The sequence below is a fragment of the Cibotium barometz genome, chromosome 64, assembly GCF_041138505.1.
Source record: "Cibotium barometz isolate CiBa-2024 chromosome 64, ASM4113850v1, whole genome shotgun sequence".
Taxonomy (NCBI): Eukaryota; Viridiplantae; Streptophyta; class Polypodiopsida; order Cyatheales; family Cibotiaceae; genus Cibotium; species Cibotium barometz.
Genome location: NC_141109.1, coordinates 28,693,184 through 28,707,344, shown reverse-complemented (window position 1 = coordinate 28,707,344; position 14,161 = coordinate 28,693,184). Strand labels below are relative to the sequence as shown.

Below are 14,161 nucleotides of genomic sequence, written 5' to 3'. Positions count from 1 at the left end.
ATGGTTAAGATATGTCCAAGCAACCACGGTCGATCACGAATTCACAGAGGATTGGGGTAGGAGGATGGAAGAGATCCTGATTCCAGTAGGATCCCTGGAGATAGAAGAATCATCTTCAGAAGTGCAAGAACAAAAGGAAGATAGGGGTGAGAAAAGAACTCCGAATTCTAGAAAACCCAAGGAATCCATCAAAACCTCACCTAAGAAACAACGTGAACCACAACCCGAACCAGCAACGAAAAAAATGTCGTTATCTAACAAGAAGTCTCGACCATCTTTACTTGAACGAGCTTCGGACAAGTCGCTGGAAGCAGAAGATCACAAGGATGTCCCAGGACATTTCAAGTCTTCTTCTATTCAAGACCGAGACATATTTTGTGAGAAAGCTAAGCGTATTGCAGACACATATGACGATGGAGTCTATGAAGGGCCCGCAAAAGTTAAGGAAGTCAATTTGGCTGGGCCTGGAGAGACCCCTAAACCAGTCTTTGTGTCAGTAGACCTCAGTAAGGAGGAAGAAGGTGATTTGATCACTTTACTCAAGTAATATAAGGATTGTTTTGCCTGGTCTTACGAGAACATGAAGGGTGTGCCACCAGAAGTGGTACAACACACGATTCATATACGAGATGACGCGAAGCCAGTGCAATGACGACCTTACGACATACATGTGCTCGAAAGAGTGGCAGGCCATGAAGCGTATAGTTTTTTAGATGGGTTCTCTGGATACAACCAAGTGTCCATCGATCCAAAAGATCAACACAAGACGGCCTTTGCCACAACATGGGGTGTGTTTGCGTATCGAACGATGCCATTTGGCTTAACCAATGCCCCAGCAACGTTTCAGAGACTAATGAGTACGGCTTTCAAGGAGTACTTTCATGTATGGCTCGAAATCTTTCTAGATGATCTATGCATTTACTCGCGATGGCTAGAACACCTGAAATATTTACGAATGGCCTTTGAGCGATGCAGATTATATAGGATTTCACTGAACCCACTAAAATGCCAATTTTGGGTAAGACATGGTGTTATCCTAGGTCATGTGGTGTCCAAGAATGGGATCTCCACAGACTTTAATAAGATCAAACTGATCTTGGAATTACCCCCACCAACGAACTTTAAAGGTGTTCAACGATTCACTGGACACACTGGGTATTACCGGAGATTCATCTACATGTACGCGGAACTAGCTCGACCGCTGTACCGTTTGTTAATTGATTTCATATGGATAGATGAATGCCAGAAGGCATATGATGCCTTAAAACGAGCTTTAGCATCAGCACCAATCCTACGTGCACCTAACTGGGATTTGATATATGTGAACCCAATCCAAACATTCGTGGCTACCTAGTTACGCCACAACTAACAAGAGAAAGTGACATAAATAAGTCACCCAAGATTATACATCAAGGATGAAGCTTGATATCTTAACACATGCATGCCTTACTAAATAATATATTCCTAGATGATTTCAAGAACATACCCAAACTCATCACAATAAAAATAAAGGAAGCGCAGTATATAACTTCATGGTAGTCATCAACTCCATTATGCACACCATCGACTCCATTATGCACAATAGGGACTAGCTACCATGACATCCCCATGCATGCCTTACTAAATAATATATGTTTATATATAGTATGTATTTAAGACAGGGTGGTACTCTTAAGGGTCCACGGTCGATAAACCAAGGGCTGGTGGTAGATATAGTAAGAATCCAAGATTAGTAATCCAAGAGTGTGTGGAGTCCAAGAACAATAGACCAAAAGAGTCCAAGAGTGACATGAGGCAACATTTCTTGAGTTCTTCTATCACGAGGTGGAGAATAGATGCATAAATGATATTTAAGTATTTACATGGGGCATAGTGCACTACCTTTACCAACTCAAGGAATTATAACAAGGATCACTTCAAACAATTGCCACTTTCCAATGTAGAGCGTTTTTGCAAATTGTGAAGATCTCAACACTTTAGAGTCTTTAATCACTTTTAATTCAGGCACTTTGCTGTCCATCATGATTGGAAAGCAAAAAGGTAGAAGTTCCTTCCGATGCTAGGTGATAAGAACCACACACTCTTCTAGGGGACACTAGTAATTACTTTCCTTTATTTAAGAGTTCGAGTATATTTCATTTAGGGTATAGATTGCCCAGCTGAAGATGGCAACTTATTTATTGTCAGAAAAGGTGGATAGAGATTCCATGTTGATCCTTGGAACTTTGGAAGGGAGGCTCGAGGACAAACAAGATATCAAAAGTAAGCAGAAGGCGAGATCTTGAGGATCCTTGAGTAGACCAGAAACAACAAAATTGCGAGTAAAGGTCTACTCTGCTGTACACTTTAAAATGAAACTAAACTTATATCGCTCACATACCATATGAATAAGCTTCCATGTGAGATTCAAAACCATAAAAAGCTTAGATTGACAAAACAGAAAGGCTGCCACCATATATTTTAAAAACTCTGAAGCTAAAACAGAGTATTGTGGAAACTGCAAAAGACACTTGCAAGGCCTCAAAAACGACAGACAAGGCAGCAAGGCCTTCAAAAAAAGGGTGCATGTGTGAGAATGTAAGCTTGACAGTGGTAAAGTGTGGCTACTCTAGTGATGTATGGAATGGTAATTTCCATGGATAGGACCTATTCTGATTGCTTCGGAACTACTGTCTCTGATCATAGCATGACTGTTGAAGGAATAAGGGAATTGGTGTCCTCGTAGTAGCACGAGTCTTTGATCAAAGAAGTAAGGGATGGTGGTGATCCGCCTTGGTGTTCACCATGGACCAGTTCACGTACAAAAAAGCCACACCTTGGAGATTATCGTCCTCGTCCAGCACTTTCCAAGCAATGGCACGATCGTAAGAGGCTGGGCGACCCATACTTGAAACACGAATTCCGGCTGGAAGGCAAGCATAGCCCTGCACATACAATAGGCACAGGTTTTCATGTGCGGTTAGCAACAATGGGACGTGGGAATTTCGCAGTAAGATACGACAATGGAGATGTGGGTTGTGGAGTTCGATTAGCAACGAAGACACATATGGGTTTTTTGATTTTGTAGCAGCAACAATGGAAATGTGGGTATTTAGCTTGTTGAAGATTAGAGAAACAATGGAGATTTGGGTTCTTCTACTTTTTGGTCTAGCATCAGATTTTGTGTGCCTCGAGCTCTTGGAGTGCAGCCATGGTGATGGGCATACAAGGAGAAGCAATTATATACCTGTTGCATGACTTGATTGAACACCGAACACAAACTCTTCCTCGAATCTTCATCCAGTGTCTTTTTCCACGAGAGCTCTTGCAAGGCCATGGATGATGTCTCCAACTAGACTTGCTTGGTTTGCAAAGGTGAATACCCGTAGAGACTACACAACATACAGACACAAATGTCATCATTTTCTGAGCAATCACATCTTCCCATGAACTACACGAGTAAGTATCATCATAATCTGTTTCACCTTGCTGGAGCAGCACATCAGTGCATCTGCAAGCTTCCATAGCGCCTTCAAATATGCTTCGCTGCTTTCCACTTCCACGCGAACAAGGTCTATGCCCAGATTCAATCTGTAAAGATGGAATTAATTCAGTTAGAAGGGCGAGCTTCACTAATCCTTATTGAGCTCGATTGCTTTGGAAGGTAGAGCATTTTGCTCTTACTTGTAGCTCCTGCAGATCCAGCGAGCCAAAACAAGACTCTCGGGAATCCCTTGAACGTGTCTCGGAGGACCCAATTGCGAGCTCAAGCGAGTTGGAGCTAAGGCCATGGCTACTCTTTGCACAGTGGAGACCACATGGCGAACATATTGTCTCGCCATGGAAGCAATGCTGTCCTGCGTGCGACTCTCGTAATTGAACTGAAATGCGATCGTCAACACGGATCTCAGGTGCAAAACGCTGTTATCACTTGCGGATCTACCAGTTGTTGCAGAACCCACTTCGAGGGTGGAAGCAAGGTCGAGAGTTCGGTTGAGAACTCCACTTTCTTGCTCAATTTCGAAGTGAAATCATCAGGAGCTCAGCGATGAAAGCTGGTATTTCGATGAATGGATTCAGAGAAGCTAATCTTACCAGAGTGCTACTTTTCAATGGGATGACTCGGAAACCTGATGGAATCAATGGCACATCGTCTGAAATTGAAGCATCGATGGGAGCAAACACCATCTTTGCGCAAGCTTCTGTACCGTTCTCTTCGAGCCCACTACACAACTGGTGAAAACAATCCACGACAAATCTCTTCAAAAATATTCGACCAAATTCGATTTCATCGAGAGTATTGTGAGGCCATGCCACCAACCTGCAACAGGAACATGTCACAAGCGACCAGCATATGTTCGTCTTGTCGATTATCCATCTTGATGAATTCCAAGATCTGTGGAGATGTAAATTAAGAACAGATGATCGATCAATCAGAAAAGGAAATTAGTGTCATTCAAGAGCACTCAAAATCAGGCTACTCCATTATTATACCTCGTCCTGATCGACGCCATGAACCTGCGGCTTGAGAAGTTGTAATTGCATACAGCTCCGTGAAAACTAGGCACATCATAACTACCCATCCTCGCCATTTCCAAGCCATGATCTGCCCATTCAGATCGATGCTCGCGCAGAAATCGAACTCACAACGCTGGTGGCACGTTCTGCTCACCACCAAATCAAAACCATCTATCATCCCCACCTCCTTTTGATTAAGCCCGAAAAAAAATGCTTCCGCAACTTCAAATTCTTCACAGAAACACTTGTTTTCGCACAAACCTGTAGCAACATCGATGCCTTCGCACACAATGTCCCCATATTGCTCGTAGTAGAGTGTAGACCTACTCCAAGCTCTCTGCAATTCGGAGGTGGTTTCATCACTACTATCACATCATCCATTCCATCGCTGGCCGTTGCTGTCCATCCATCATCCGCAAACCCATTTACCGCATCGTTGAAGCCTCTACAGTAGACGACAATCGACCCATATTTGGTAGCAATTAGCGTATTGACAACCTGATTCCTGATCATATACTATACGCGAACATTCTCGAGAATGCTCATGTTTTCTACGTACTTGGCAAGCCTGTGGCTAAGTGATCGAACTGCAGCTGGTTGCTGCCCACCTCCAGGTGCTTCCACTGCTGCCTCTTGGGCAAGCTGTCTCAAATGCTTCAAAGCCTGCATCCAGAAATAAAGCTTATTTCGAACACCTGTATTGCAGGAACAGATCATCCCATCGCGTCGAGAAAATAGGTCTCTTACCGCTATGGTGACTTTGTGAGCTAGAATAGCCGAAGATTCATACAGCGGTCGTAGCACTTCGGGAACGGTCCATGGCTGCAGCACATGGAGGAAGACAAAAGACAGAGAGTTGGATACCTTCATAACCGAAGGTTTTAGCTCCGATTTTGGCCGCATCGTGATGAAGGTGGCGAACTTACCTCTAAATCCATATGGTCTGCAATTATGATGATAGATCCACTTCCTTCACAAGGCCGGATCAGACATCCGCTAGAATGCATTTCTGCCCGCACAAATGACTCCATTTGAGGTGTGACCGGTGCTCCAAGTGTGCCATTCAGAGAACGCTCGCAAATCTAGCAAAACACAAGTGATTCACTCCTTTTTTCTTGATAAACTGGCTATCATCTAACACGTAGTGCAATCGTGTAAACAACATCAACGCACTCAAAAGACTTACGACGTAGCTGCCGTCTTCCAGCACAGACGTGTATCTCAGGGTGTAGAAGTCCCTCGCGGGAGCTAAAGTGGTTGGGGCATACATCTGCAACAAAGCAACTCGAAGATTTGAGCAAAATTGAAGTACGCAACAACTCTTCTAAAAACGACGTTACAAACCCATCAAATATGTGTTAATCGTTAGACTACTAGCGTTCCCAGAGATCATCAACAAGAAGCATTGATTGCATGTTCACCATCCTTAGAAGCTTGACTGAGAGATTCTATCACAATACCTGCATTTAAAGCACCTCGATCGTTCCCCCATTAGCCGTGGAAGTGGTAAACATAGATGTCAAACGATGGCAGTCTCGATGCCAAGAGGGTCTATCTTTCAACACTTCCAGCACCTTTTACGCAGAAATACAATTAGAAGAGTACATGCTTGGACGGAGGATGTTACCGGCACATTGTCTCAGAAATCTCAAAGTAAATTGAAGAAAGAATATTTCATCTTCAACCTCAAAACCCACAGAAATTCAAGTCTAGAAGCTTGTTGGATTTCACATTCTCACCCTTGCTAGTTCTAAGCCCACAAGCCCGCAAGCTCGAGCGGCTACACCAGCGCATCTATGTGAAATGTGAACCATTCCACTCGTGTCCGGACCAGGCTAGAAAGAGAATTATGCAAGTTAGTGCCAAAAGATAGTCATAGTTCTCTCCACAAATATGCAGAACTTCTCGGTTTCCTAAAGACTTACTTACCTTCATCCCAGGCATCTGAATCCAGTCAATGACTGTTCCTGTTGCCTTCCCAAGAAACTCTGCTAATGTTTCCTCAGCAAGCGAGGGAATCCTGTAATGAACCGCCACCCTTGTCTCGTCACATTCCCTTATACAGTACCAGAATGCACCACCACCATGATACGAGTGTATACAGATTGCATCGACCATGCTTGTGGAAATAAGTTACCCTGAATAGGTGGCGTCGTGCGGAGATTGATGCGGCGTCTGAAAATGTTGCAGCCCACTTGTCACAACAGAGTCGCAGCTTGTGTCCGTTGTTACGCCACCCTGTTAACCATTACGTTGAAGATTAGTTCCCACTCTCAAACGATTCCACCAGGACCACGAAAACTATCAGATATGTCGACAGATAACGGCACACCACGAAGGCTATCAGATATTCAGACAGATTACGGCACATTGAATTCGAGGGACTTGGTATGGACGAATCTCTTCACCAAGCCCAAGGCTTACAGCCGCCTCCACATGTTTCAAAATCAAGTGTGAAAGGATGGAAAGGTAGGGCTGTAGGAGGTCACCATGAAACAGAATCAAATACTGAATCGTGCTGCGGTGATTAAACTGAGAATTCATTCACGGCCAAATGTGGAGTTTTGAGTTGGTAGAATCATGTGGAAGATCATGGTTTCCAAGGTATATTTCGAATTTCAGATCAAAAGTGGAGAATCTTCGGTTCAACAACGTAACGACTCCTCAAATAGACCGAAGCCCAGATCTGTGAACAACACGAGCTCTTCCGAGAGAGACTCTACACAGAAACCCAAACTGCCAACTCTATCACAGCCAGTTCCCCCCACCATCCTACATAAACGTGACACGAATTCATTGGCGAGCCAAAGAGACAGTGTGACCAGCTTTTAGCGGGAGGAGATGCATCACGATGAATATTTCGAGGTCTGTCATGAAGCACACATTTCATCTTTTCATCCATGCGAAATTCTTCCATACCCAAAGCGTGCGGAAGAGGCATCAACTGACCCAGAAGGAACCTGCCCCCGAGGGAATGGCTCGCACGAGAAGAGTGTTTTGAGCTACTACGACTGTCGATAGACACAAATCATCGTGAACCGAAGACATACCTGTTGCAATTGTTGACGAAGATAAGCATTCTCGTAGAGCAACTGTGCTACTTGCTTCTGCAGTCGGTCATTCTCCTCCATGAGAAGCTTGTTCATTGCTGTGAGCTTCCCATTGACGGTCTGCAACCGACAAGACTCTTTCCGTTGTTTCTCCCGACACCTAAAAGGCACCAAGGACTTCACTTTAGAAAAGACCGAAATCTCGTGAGCGACATCAGCATCAATCAAACACAGTTTCTTGACGGACACACGAAAAAGGCAGATTAACAAGCTCCATGTCTACAACCTAGATACATATATATCCCTTCCAAGTTTAGAGATCACGTTCAGCCCGATGCCGAAGGCAAAGTGGTGAAGGCCCGATCAAAAAACGTCACCATGGACACAAAGCACCTACCGTCTGTTTTGAAACCAGACTTTGATCTGCTTGGGCTCGATATTTTGCAAGATGGGGCAGTCTTTGATGAGCTGATGACGGCGGATTGAACTAGGCTTGGGGCACTCGTTGTAGAGGCGCTCAAGGGCCTGCACTTGCTCAGCGGTGTAGCGGACATATTTACTAATGTCCAAGGCACTTTTAGGGTCTTTATGGACAGTCAAAGCCATGGAAAACGACTTAAGGAGGAGGGATATGGGCAAATAAGAAACTTATGGGGGTGCCAAGAGCACCCAAGAGCAAGCAAAGGGAAGGAGAGAGAAGGTAAGTAAGAGAGGGGGAGACAAAAGAGGTTTTGGGGGGAGCTACCCTTGTTGGAGAGCTACATTCAAGCCCACATGCAAGGATAAAGGGGAAGAAGACAGGAAGAAAGAAGCATGGGAGAGAGAATGCAGGTGCACAGAAGAAGAAGAAGAAGAAGAAGAAGAAGACGAAAAATTCTATGAAGAAGCAGCACAAGAAAAGGCTATGGAAGAAGCTGTAGGAGTAAATTCAAGGAGCATCTCACAGAGAGCAAGAGACTAGACTGATGAGTGCAGTGAGAGAGGAGGTGTCTATCAGAGAATATAGCAGACCTCAAAATCTAACTTCAGATCTGATATCTTCATTCGATATAATAGCTAGATTTGCAGCTTACTTCCACAGCAATCATATCGCATCTCTTCTCGCTAAATCTAGAGACTTTTCTAGTGGGCGTTCCTGCCCATTAACTTGCTTTTTTGTGGGCTGTTCTTTGCTGAGCTTTCGTGTTGCTCTAGTGGGGAGTGGGGGGGGAGGCACAGGCGCTACTTTAGTGGGAGTTCATGGTTTTCTTTTTAATGGTTATTTAAATATATTTTGTGGCAGTGGGTACAGTCTCTCAATTTTTTCTAATATTATTTTTTGGGTTGTGCACGTTGATCGATAGTGGCAGTGTAGCAGTTGTAGGAGCTACAGTGCCAGAACTTAGAAGCCAAGGCCAAGCTACAGAAGCAGCAAAGGCAGGCCATATGACCCATCCTCCGGGCTTATACCCCTTTGTCTTCATCATCATCATCATCATCTTTTTTTTCTTTCTTTGTAGACTGTGCCTTCCAAACAAGCACCCTCTCTCTTTGAATTTGCTAGCCTTTTTGCCTTCAAACTAGATGCCATTCTTTCTCTGATTTTCTTACTTCAGTCTTGCCTCGAGTCTTTCCACCTTACTCTTTAGAGTCTCTAGTCTGCTAGTCCAAGGGAGACCAAATGGCACGCTTCGACAATTCCTGACCTACCCATCATCATCATCATCACCCTCTTCTCATTTCTCGTTTTGCTCGGGTTCTTGGGCATCCACCATTGTAATTTGCAACGCTTTTGTTTAGTTTTCTTTGCCGTTTGAACTTCGTTTCCTGTCTCTGGTTTTGCTGTGTTGTTGATACATTGCGAATTGCCAAGCCTAAACCACACCGACTGATGTTAAATCCGGCCACTTTGTACATCTTCCTACCACCACCCACTAGTGACTCGAGCACATTTGCAAGAGCCCGACACAAGTCTTCCCTAATCATCCATATTTCATTTGCCGAATCCAAAACGGCAGCACAAATTGGACAAACCAGGCTACCAGCTGTGTTAATTGGCTCGGTGCGTATATTTACACGTACACGAAAATGCAGGAATTTTACATGTAGTATCATTCATGCACATCAATCGATTGATCAATCAAGCCATCGATCCATCAATCCAACATGGTTTCTAATTCTCTTCCGAGCACTCAAACATGGGCACATAAACAAGAAACATACTCTGCTTTGCTTGATCATCAAACAACGACGACGGAAAGGCAGTGGACGAGACAAGGTCCCCAAGTCCAAATCATTGTTTCTTTCTTCTTATGTTTGCCGACATACACATATTCTGATCGTGATATCGTGTTTCCCATGTATAGTTGCATCAGCATCTTCCGGAAGAAAAAGAATGCACACAACACCATTTGCGGCCGAAGAACACCTTTTCCATTTCCATTCCATAACAATAACAATCATCATAATATATAGCCTGCAAGGTAGAATATATTCCAAAGGTGCCCAAAAACACTGGCAGCCTTTTTGGTTGAGGACAAGTTCTGGTAAAGAAGAGGACAGATTTTCTGGTCGTTTTGAGTAATCACAGAGTCAGATGGTCGAGACTTCTTACTATGCAATGGTGTCCCTTTCGTTACTGGTTCAAGCTAAGGTTCACGTTATTTCTATGGCAAGGGTTCAACGAGTTCCTTGGGTTTTCTTGAGTTTGGAATTCCTTTCTCACTCCTATCCCCCTTTTGCCGTTGCATTTCTAATGATGGTTCGATAAATAGAAATACCAAGAGGATTTAGCTCTAAAAGAATAAGAACTCCAACAAGCAACTGCGAAGGCCTTGAGGAAGACCAACAAGTGCTAAGGTTCAAACTTCAACATCATGTTACAAGGAGTAAGATGGTTTAAAAACTTAAAAAGAAACTCAAAACTATAACATAGAATCATTTCTTTCCTTGATTAAGGATGTTTAGAATGCATCCTAATCGCTATTTGTAGCAATTGCACCATTAGAGTCTAGATGGAGGCCATGTGCTAGTAATTGTGTCCTAATCGTAGTGTACCTTCTACTAGACTCTTATTCATTGCATGGCCCTGTTGTTGAAGTCATGGTATTTTTTTTTTCAAGGACTTGATTGTAAATTTCCCAAGGCATCAATAATTAATGAGGGTAGGTTCAAACACTAATGTATCCAGCTTGTCAAGTCTCAATGTGACTATATTTATAATGAAATCATTTGCTTTGATTCATAATCCACATCTAATCTCCAATGTGTACTTGCCTTCAAATTCAATTTCACAAGTTTTTTGCTACCAATGAGTTCTTAATATAAAAGATAACTCATCCCTATGTCCATCCTTTTGGATGTCTACACTTGGTTAATCCAAAATGGATCTCAAAGTTTATTGTTATTAGCAAAGTTGCTACAAAGAATCGCATCTTGGTGTCTTGATGATTGCATTTTCATATCTCTCTTAATTGTTAGGTCCTTTCTTTATATCTGCCTCGTACCAAGTATGTATCTATCTCTTTGGGATGAAGCATAGTCTTTGCCTTAATAGGTGCAATTTTTGCATTCTTCTTTACGTTGTGTCATTGGAGCTTCTTGGCCATACAAAGGGAGCCACTAAATCCCAAGTTTGTTCATGGATTCCAAAGAATTTTCCCTCTTATTAAAGAAAAAACAACCCCCACCAAGTTACTTCTTGTTTAACTATATATTTCTTTTATTTTTCCGCCAATTGTTTTTTAATCTTTGATGCACTTATCATCAATATCGCGTATCATTTTTCATATATCTTTAGTTTCTTCTAAATACTAAATTAGTTCTACCTTGAAAGCTCTCATAAATATTTGAAGTAAAATATTAGAAACTTTCAATCCTTTAACAAAATCCAACTTTTGGTAGATGAAATTTTATTAGCTTAAAGATACACACGATCACCACCTTTTCTTTTGATAAGAAAAGCATGTCCAAAATGCAATCATTCAATTTGTGTAAGGCTTCACTTTGTGATCAATTGGGCCATAAGCAAAGAAATTCATACAATAAGTTTCTTTATGATGCAAAACCTTGGGATTTGGCCGTGAAAGCTCCACTTAGACAACATCACGAGTAGTCTAGATCCCTCGATATTTTTTTGGACAACACTATCTGAACATCTGGTCAATGTTACCATGAGTGAGTCCCATAATAATGCAATTAACATTTACTTCTAGAATTCATTCAAGTTCACTAACATATACAAATAGTGTATTTTGATTTTTTTTCTCTTGTTGTGTTGCCAAATTGAAGATATAAGTTGAACACCAAAAGACCTTCCCAAGATGAGAGTACTGTATGAAAAATTGTGACCATAAGGTTGGGATCATTGTGAATATTTTAGATAAGACACCAAAAAAAAAGAATTTTCATAAGAGTATCTTCACTCATGTCATTTTTCAAATAAGACAAATGTGGCAAACAAAAATTCTATCAATACCATAAGTTACCAAGCTGATGTACTTTTTAGGATCTTTAAAAACAAAATTATGTTATACATTTCTTTATATATCTCGTTGTATTTTTCTTTTTGATGGATCTCTAAGGCTCATTTAAATATTTCAACTTGGCTAAACAAATAAATTGACACACATGTTTCATTTAGATAACTCTTTATAGAACCAACACCTGGATAAGGGATGCATTTTTTGAAGGCATTACAAGCAATTTTCAAACTTTGATGGTAGAAAAAAATCATGTTGTTGGAAGAATGCTGAAATATGTCTATATACCATTTTTACTTGTAGTAGGATCTTCAATACTTGAGTTCATCGAAGAAGAAGAAATAATTAGATTTTCGTACCGTCTCTTTTCATTTTCTTTTTATCGAGTGCGTTTGTTTTTCATTTCTTTGAAATTGTCTCTACAATAGGGCAGGAATAAAAACAGGTGCTTTAGCTTGTTACTACCCCCTCTTGGAATTGTCAAATTTCCACTACCACTAAATTCAACATCCAAATTGCCACAAAAATTAAAAATAGAGAAATGAAAACATATTAACAAAGTTATTCAGGATATTAAATGTAGAAGTAAATGCTAAATTATTTGAGAATCTAAACTATAAGCCTACAATTAGGCAAATAGGTGCTTTAGCTTGTTACTACTGTGGATGTGCAACGATGTGGTGGTGTTGTTGCAAACATACACATTCGGGATGCCGTAATGCATCATGGCATATGTGGAGTGGTCAATTTCGAATTACAATGGAAGAGGAAGAGAGAAAAGGAACCTGATACAAATGTAAAAATAGGAAGTGACTCAAAGGATATTCACAGCAAAAGGGTAATGGTGTGAAACTACATTCATGGAGAAGGGTGGCTCATGTACAATGGAAAGGAGTGGAAGGAATACAAGTGAAGTGAAATGATGGAGCATTCTATGTGGACAAAGGAAAACTAAGTGAGACAGAGGGCATCAAAGGAAATGGGTTGGACTAAGGAGGTGGAAAGGAGCATGGCTACAAGTGGAAGATTGGGTGTCAAATGAGGAGTGTGTGTGTCCATTACAAAGAAAAGAGCCTTCTTAAATAGGCAAGGTGAGGTTGTAACCCCCCCAAATAAAATAATGCTACTTTTCCAAGTTTGTCTTCTTCCTAGCCCATAGTCGGCTGCACCATGAATTGTACGCGTCGTGTCGTCCGCCTACGCACACACTTTGTAAATCTTTGGACGAGCAATTATTCCATTTGGTTATTTCATGTTTAAGGTTTAGTGAGAGGTGGGGGTGCTCGTGTGTGGCGGCGGGTAACGAAGAGAATGTGTGTGCACATACATGCACACACTTGTGTGTGTCGCACCAAGCAAGTGGGGTTCTTGAGGATGCCGTATTGGATCGCTGGCCTATGAAGCTGGCAGCCCTTGTGGGTCATTGCACTGGTGACGCTATTGAGGGAGAGGTGTTGGTCTCGAGTGTTGCGGGGGTTGGTGGGGTGTTTGCATGCATCCTCCATACCATAACCCTTGCGACACGGTAAGGGCCTTCGCTTGATCCTTTTGTCAAGCGGTTTGACCGTCGACCTTCACATTCGCCTCTCGGGGAGGAGTGAGGGGTCAGTGGGAGCGACCTAGTAGGCGATGAGGGACTAGCGACGGTGTCTCGGACGGAGCGAGCTTGAAGGAGATGAATGGGAGAGATTTAGGGTTAGAGTTCATGTGTGGGAGACATACACAGAGAAGCAGGGAGAGAGAGAGAGTTGTGGGGATAAGTCAACTCACCAAGTGTGAGTGTGTGACTCCCCTATCACACATGTATATTGCACTAGTACACATAGTGCACTTAGTACATTAAAAGTACTAAGTGTACTATGTACTATAACTTATGGGCTTGTACACACTATAAGGGTGGGCATTATGCCTTTACCCCAACAACCTCCCACTTAAAGGCAAAGTGCCCTTAAATGAAGGAAAAGAAAAATCAGCATGTACATGATAATATACAAGGCCATATCAAGGCTGAAACTGGCCTCATCCAATGCCCATCAAGTGTCTGCAATGAGCAAACCGCTCCGGAGGCAAACTCTTTGTCAACAGATCAGCCGGGTTGTCATCCGTATGAATCTTAACAAGCTGAATTTGCTTGTTCTTTATCACCTCTCTGAT

General features: G+C 42.3%; 2 pseudogenes across 2 annotated transcripts in view; one reads left to right on the top strand and one right to left on the bottom strand.

The window, feature by feature from the left end:
• LOC147603491 (putative box C/D snoRNA protein SPCC613.07) overlaps positions 1-10,566 on the top strand; it is a 36,115-nt pseudogene extending 25,549 nt beyond the window's left edge. Inside the window, exon 5 of the transcript XR_015265654.1 lies at positions 8,891-10,566. The product of XR_015265654.1 is annotated as a putative box C/D snoRNA protein SPCC613.07 (transcript). The remainder of the gene's footprint in view (positions 1-8,890) is intronic.
• Positions 1,756-8,372, bottom strand: LOC147603492 (homeobox-leucine zipper protein HOX32-like; annotated as a pseudogene). Its single transcript, XR_015265632.1, has 18 exons — positions 7,945-8,372; positions 7,548-7,707; positions 6,635-6,735; positions 6,427-6,517; positions 6,237-6,332; positions 5,958-6,071; positions 5,684-5,767; positions 5,424-5,579; positions 5,245-5,319; positions 5,057-5,160; positions 4,759-4,942; positions 4,461-4,643; positions 4,301-4,375; positions 4,027-4,212; positions 3,664-3,992; positions 3,465-3,570; positions 3,227-3,371; positions 1,756-2,924 (listed from the first exon to the last, which is right to left on the bottom strand). The product of XR_015265632.1 is annotated as a homeobox-leucine zipper protein HOX32-like (transcript).
• Positions 10,567-14,161: the final 3,595 nt, after the last annotated feature.